This window comes from Crocodylus porosus, unplaced genomic scaffold, assembly GCF_001723895.1.
Source record: "Crocodylus porosus isolate Cpor-Errol unplaced genomic scaffold, CroPor_comp1, whole genome shotgun sequence".
Taxonomy (NCBI): Eukaryota; Metazoa; Chordata; order Crocodylia; family Crocodylidae; genus Crocodylus; species Crocodylus porosus.
In genome coordinates this window covers 49,165,096-49,172,284 of record NW_017728906.1, presented here as the reverse complement: position 1 = coordinate 49,172,284, position 7,189 = coordinate 49,165,096, and positions in this window count along the sequence as shown.

Here is a 7,189-nt window from a genome sequence, read left to right as displayed (position 1 = left end):
TAGGCAGCTTCACACCCCTTATCACCCTTAGTCATCTGGAGAGGTGGAAAGGGCAAATCGGACTCTAAAAACCCTTCTAGGCAAAGTGTGTTCAGAAACTCAGCTTAAGTGGCCCAAGGCATTGCCCCTTGCACTGTTTGCTATGCGAAACGCGCCTAGAGCTGATGTTAAGATATCTCCCTATGAGCTTTTGTTTGGTCATCCATCCCCCATTACCCGTGGTTTCCTTCCTCCAAATATAGGATTGCTAGCGGGGGATGAGAATTTAACCCATTATGTGATTTCTTTGCAGAAGCAGCTTACTTCTCTATAGCGCCGTGCTGCCGTTCAGCAACCTGTACCCTTCAATTGTGAGATACACCCCTTCAGTCCCGGTGACTACGTGTGGGTCCGTGTTCCTAAAAGTTGCCTAGAGCCAACGTGGGAAAAGCCATACCAAGTCCTACTGACCACGCACTCCGCAATCAAAATCGCTGAAAGGAATTCATGGATCCATCACACACACATGAAACCTGCAGTGTTTACCCCAACGAAACCTCATCGTATACCTCCCCTTCGGCTGCAGAAATCCAACAATCAATGGATAATATGTGCCAAATGTAGTAGAAAGTGATCCTGGCCTTTGAAGGCCAGGATCAAAGGGGGGAATTGTAGAAATTTACTAACAAAATCATAAATAATAGTATAGCAGACTCAGTGCTTCAAGGACAGGCTGATCAGACACAGGCCTCATCGCCTTGAAGTTTGAAGCAGAGATACGATACAACCCCCCCTCCATTAGTTAACACACAGCCAAAAACCAGTTTTGAAACAATTAAGAGTTTTCCCACACTGACCTAACATCTTGTTTTCCTTCACAGTGGAAAATTCCCACCTGCGCGCACATCTTGTCTGTAGACTATAAAATGCCTCTAACAGTTTTATTCGGGGCCTCTGAGTTCACTCAGAGTGCCCAGCATGCTGAATAAATTTTGAGATTGACAGCGACTCTGTGTCTTTGGGAACAGCTCTGCAAGGGGTCATGAACTCCTCAACACGTGCCTATGAACAATTTTGCAAGCAGTGGTTTGCATGGCTGGCTGTAAAAGGTTGTGCCTGAATGTTAAAACAAAGAAAAGGGCAGCACTCTTGGGTTTGGCAGTTGTAGCTTTGGCGCTGACAAAGGAGGTCACCCAAAACATAGAAAAGATTAAAGTATTAGGAGACAAACCTCAAAGGGACATTCAAGAAATAGGGAGTCTAAGAGAAAAGAGTGTGTTATTGGAAGAGGAGCATAGTAAGCAGGCCCAGGAGATACAGTGCTTGAGAGAAAGGACCCAGTTGTTAGAGAATGAGAATAAGAACAGACTTGGGAGAGAAGAGGTTTTGAGAGCAGAGGTAATCAGATTGCAGGGGACATTGTTAAAAGATGCATGCAGAATAGAAGTGTTTTTAAACTGTTAATACAGTAAATTATAGCACTTCCAGCTCTTCTGTTCCTTCCTCCTGGTGCCAAGGCATGTGTCCAACACAAGTTCCTACTTTTAATTACTCTGTAACCTAACACAGTGCAGATGGAGAGTATGGGAAAGTGTGTTTGTTGGGGGTAGGCAGTTTTGCCATAGACCTGAGATTCCCAGGGTCATAACAGAGTAAACCAAATTGGGAACCTGTGCCTTCCACAACACGTGCTGTGCTCCTGGCCCTGCTGCTCTCCCCTGGGCCCTCCGGAGCGGGGCGTGTGTGACCCAGAATGGCAGCACACAGAGGGGCCACAGGGAAGCTGCCTGCTGCTGGGTGGTGGGGAAGGGGCACAAGCAGAACATCCTGCCATGTACCCCCTGCCCTTGTTTTGTTTTTCTGGTATGCCGGCACCCTGGCACCTTCCAAGGTATGTATTGTGGGGGTTTTCAGCACTCTGGCCAAAAAACATTGCCTACCCCTGGTCTATAGATTCCTTGCACATGGACTAAATTTTTATTGAGGTTCTGGCTGCACATTTCTGAGCACTTGATATTTTATGCATATCCCTTCTATAGCCCCACAAAATTCTGATTCAATTTCCTCCTGGCCCCGGACAAGTTCTCCATCTACCAGACCAAGAAGGAGATGGTGGCTGGAAGGAACCTAAGTGTCTCCAGCCCTGCAGTTCCTCCTTTCCTTTGTCTGTGCATGTGTCTGAGCAAACTTTTACTGGGCAGTGTCCACTAGCTCCTTAAATCCACTCAAGGTGTTGTGGGCACAGCCAATGTATTTTGCTCAGTGTCCTCCCTTGGCACCCTAGTTATCAACCTATAACCTGTACTTCTATTATTGTTTTCTCATGATTTGTCCTATAAAATTAGTTGTACATTTAGTGGCCTCCCTCTAGCCACTGAGGAAGGCTTGTAGTTCCTGGTAGGCCTACACCCCCCATCACTGTACAAGAAATAGGCCTGTACATAGCCTGGTGCAGGATATTTAACACAATAGAGTGGGATCGTATTGTCATTCAGACCTGCATTGGCTCCATAACATCTACTTGGGAAATATCACCTTCCTTGGTGAGGAGTGATACTTCCTGTGTGGGGCTGGGTGAAGAGCTTCTTCTGATCCTCCAAATCTAAGACACACAAATAAGGGAAAACATACATATCCCAAAGTAGAATGCTTTAATTCTTGTCTCATACTGGTCAGTTAACTGCTTGATCCCTAACTTAGCCAGCTTATTAGCAATATCTCCATACTGATGCTTATTTCAGGTGTGCTTCCAAAAGCCATTCCTTGCCGTGGTAGGGTTGGAGGGTGGTAGTCATAATAGTCCAGGAAATGTTGAGGGGGCAAGGCTTTTTGTGATAAATCAAGCACATCATAAGCTACTTCCAGTATGATGACAGCCACCCGAAACCATTGGCCAGAAGCAAAACCAAGGGAATGGACTGAACCCCTTCCACACAGGGCATTAACTGACAAACTTTTCATGTTTTTGACTATTCTCTGCCCCAGCAATTGTACACTGAATGCTAAACCCATTGTCTAAGAATTCCTTGCCACCTTGTAACTCTGTACTGAAGTGGTTACCATGCACGGGATCTTGCCTCTTTTCCTAAATACCGTGTCATTGAACTTCTTAATCCCCTGTACCCTAGGCTAACAAGGGCTGTATGAGAAAGTAGAGGTCTTAGAGTTCATTAACATATACCAGCTATATACTCATGTAACTACCATGTGCGGGGTCCTATGTTTTACAACTCTACAATGGCATGTAAATAATGATGACTTTTAATATTTTCTAATAAATCTTTAAATTTTTTTATTGGACCAACTGTGTTGGGGAAGCTGTTGGGCATCAGGTGACCTTCCCCAGGTCTAAAGCCAATATGAGATTGGAGATTCTAGAAAACAAGATTTAGGATATCATCATTTCAAAGGTTAATTCAAAGTTTTTTATTTTAATCTGAACAACATTAAAAGATGAGTGAAAACCTGAACTTGTGGATGTGCAGGAATGGTAAGTTGAGTCTAATTATTGCAGAGAAACTTGGCTAGCATACCACATTAGTGTTTTAACAAATTTTCTCTTCCTCTCTCCTACTTCTGGTTTTAATTAAATAGCTGCATTAGATACATTAGAAGCTTTCCTGAAAACACTTTTCACATGAATTCACCCATATTTCTCAGTCATCGGTTTTCCCTTGACATGCATGACTGCTGTAGAATTGTCATTCTTGGAGTAAGATTGCTACAGCAAGAAGTTAGCAAGCTTCAGTGAGCAAGCGGGGGAAAGGGAGCAGTTGATGTATTATCTTATTAAGGATATCTTGCACTTTTATTTGCCTCATGGTTTTTGATGGCAGCTGAACAACTTTTACACATGGCTCAAGCTTTATAGCAGGAACATTCTTAGTTGATGTCAGCATCCTGTTTATTATTCATCATTGTCCTTCAGTGTGATGTCTAATTATTATTATATCAGTCAATGTTACAGCTGTTGAGGGGTCTTGGCCTCCATTTATCTTTGCTGAAATGTTCCCTTTGCCACCCTGTTTCCTGGCATAAAGGTCTAGGTTCTCAGATGCAGCTGAGCAGTACACATCATTGCCAAGCAAAGTGTTCACAGTGGTGCCCTGGGAACTTCTTCCATCTCAGATCTCAAATAGAAACAGTTCCTGACTGTAAACCATATCAGGTCGCACTGGCATACGGATGCCATTTTGATGTCTAAGGATGCTCAGAATTTTGAGAAGCCCTTGTTAGGTCTTTTCTCCCTCCCACTTGAACTGGTGGCCAGGAGGGGCACAGTAAAAAAGCCATTGTATTGATTCTAAGCCACATAACAGTTCTCCTGTGTAAAACTATATAAGCTCACTTCAAGGTTGCTTTGTCTTTCTATAGTACCAACAGAACAGGGCAGGATAGGGAAGGGATAAGATAAATATTTCAGTCTGGTCAAGTCCAAATAACATGCAGATTTAAGCCCAGAAATTATGAATAATAAGTCATTTCCTAATGCCATGATAAAATATAGTCTTAGGCATAAGGCGCTGAAAGTAATTTGATGGTAACTATTTTATTAGTGACTATAAAGAGAGCAGTATTGTCATGGATCAGGCCCTTTCAGAGCAGTAGTTTCAGGACTCCCAAAAAAGCCTTATCCAGTTTCCATCCTGAAAGTCCACCAGTGGCATGGCTTCTAGAGTAGCAGACCTTTGGGTTCAAGACCCTGGCTCTTCTTTTTTGTGTATGACTTCTTTCCCTAGCTATGTAGCCACCTCAGAAAGCTCCTTCTTTGCTCATCTAACTCTTAAATAAATAAATAAAGCACTGAGGTCCCAAACAGTAGGTCAGCTACCTCTGTTTCAAACAAAGAGCTTTTATTGTGCTACCTCAGTTCCCCCTGTCATTCCTAGGACTCCTGCTTACTCTCTTTCCAGGTTCCTCAGCACTTCCATGCTTTTACTCAAGCCCAGTGTGCTACAGTGCCAAAGTGTAACAAAACTGTAGTAGGTAACCCAGAAACCAACTCACCCAATAAAATGAAATATAATGTTATCAGGCAGCAATCTAAGCTGTTTTTAAGGCCTGCTGGTAGGCTCAGGCTGTTATCTTCCCCTTTTCTGGATATTCTTCTACAATGAAACTATGGCTAGTAAAAGGTGCCCACTAAGCCCTCCAAAGCATTCCCAACAAGCTTGTGGATCTTGTTTAAGTGATGTACCTCTGTCTCCGAGTGCATCATCATCTCTCGGGCTTTTTACCTTTATTTCTCATTCCACTCTTGGAAGTATACACTTGGATGTACATACTACCCTGTGTATTAACCATTCCTGCACAGGAGTTTGACTAAATTTGGATACCTACAACTCTCCCCTTTGACAGTCTGTGATAAATGGCATTCAGCAGCAAACCATCTTTCTTAAAATCAAAGGCTGTTTACAAACGTTACAGAAAAAAGCACAGTTGGTCCTCAGCATGTTAGTTTACCCCAGCTCTGCATAATCTGTGGGCGCTTCAGCAGGGATTTTTGGTGCTTTTATCTAAATCTGATTCAGATATTAGATAAAAGTGCCAAAAAGCCCCACTGAAGTGCCCAGTCCATACAGACATTGGGCAATACAAGTCCAACTAATGCGATACCTCCTTTGGGCATGCGCTGGGCTTGGTGCAGGAGTGCACTAAGTTTAAAGTAAAGCAGCTTTGTTTTTCTTCCTTAATTTCTGTAAGCAGCCAAAATGTTGTTTATTTTAACAGTGGAGGCAAAACATTTAGAGAAAAAAATAAGATTCTAAACAATACCCTTTCAGCTTATATATCGTGCCTAAAACCATACTCTCTCTCAATGATAGTCAAGGCATGCCTAAATTATTCAGGCTGCAACCATCTTGTGCTGTCTTAATTTGGTTCCCAAAAACAACTCTGGGAATAACTATACCCCCTGCCAGAACAGAGACCCATTTTTTAAGTCTCTGGTTTTCTTTATGCTGAACAAAACTATTTTAATGGCTACAGACAGAAATAATATACCTACCCATATAACGGTGTAGACAGAAGTGACAGTTTTTGCTCAGTCTTGTCACAGACTATTGCTGTGGCCAAACACAAATGCACAGCTGCAAACAGCTTTAAAAATGTCTGATTGGGTGAAAATGTGATCCCTCATTGCATGAGGTATCAGATAAAGATATTTCAAAATGTAGCATCTTTTGTAACTTGCATCTGCCTAGCTCCCAGCCTGTTGCTGTTTTCAGAATGGGAGGGGGAAAGGAAACAGAGGGAGTTCAGTCTGGGTTTTTTTAGCCTGCCCTGGAAAGTGGGACAAGTGTATTGGAGCCCTCCCCTGATGTGGGGGGAGGCTCCAATTCACCAATCCCACCCTTCAGCACTGGCTGGGGAGCCCCAAGAATGAGCTTCCTCTGCCGCCTTTCTCCTTCCCATTCTGAAAACAGGGAGCACTGGCAGAGAGCATAGCTGTTGGTGTAGAAACATGGCTGCAGGCTCCCAACCAGCACTAAATTCCTCTTCCCTCTCTAACAGTGAACTTCTTTTTGGTCTGGGATAATCTTGTAATTTGGAATGCTTTGCAGAAATTGTTCTGAGTTACAGTTGGGAGCTGTGCTTCTGTCCACACACTTCTGTCTGCACTCTGAATGATCAGAAACTGGCTCAACTCTGTAACACAACAGATGTTCAGTGCACATAAACTGCTTTCAAAATGGCCAACCAGTTTAAAATAAACCTGGATGGATATAGTATCAGACTTAACTGATTTAGGGTAAATCAGTTTATTGAATTTCTGTCCCAAATCCTCTCCAGATTCAAGTTAACTCACAGTCCTCTGGCATCCCAGGATATTTTGCACCTCCCCACAAACCACTTCCTCACAGAGTGGACAGGCTAGCATTGGCCTAAGGTGTCTGCTCCAGCTGCAAAGGGAGGCATGCTCTAGCGCACCCCAGCTTCTGTCCTGGGCCACTGCAGGCATAGATTCATAGTTTCTAGGGTCAGAAGGGACCTGAGTAGATCATCTAGTCTGACCCCCTGCCATGGCAGGAAAGAGTACTAGGGTCAAATGACACTAGCAAGGTGTACATCTAGCCTCCTCTTAAAGACCCCCAGGGTAGGAGACTGAACCACTTCTCTTGGAAGTTGGGTCCAGATCCTAGCTGCCCTGACCGTGAAGTAGCGCCTCCTGATATCTAGCCTAAATCTACCCTCTGCCAGCTTGTGACCA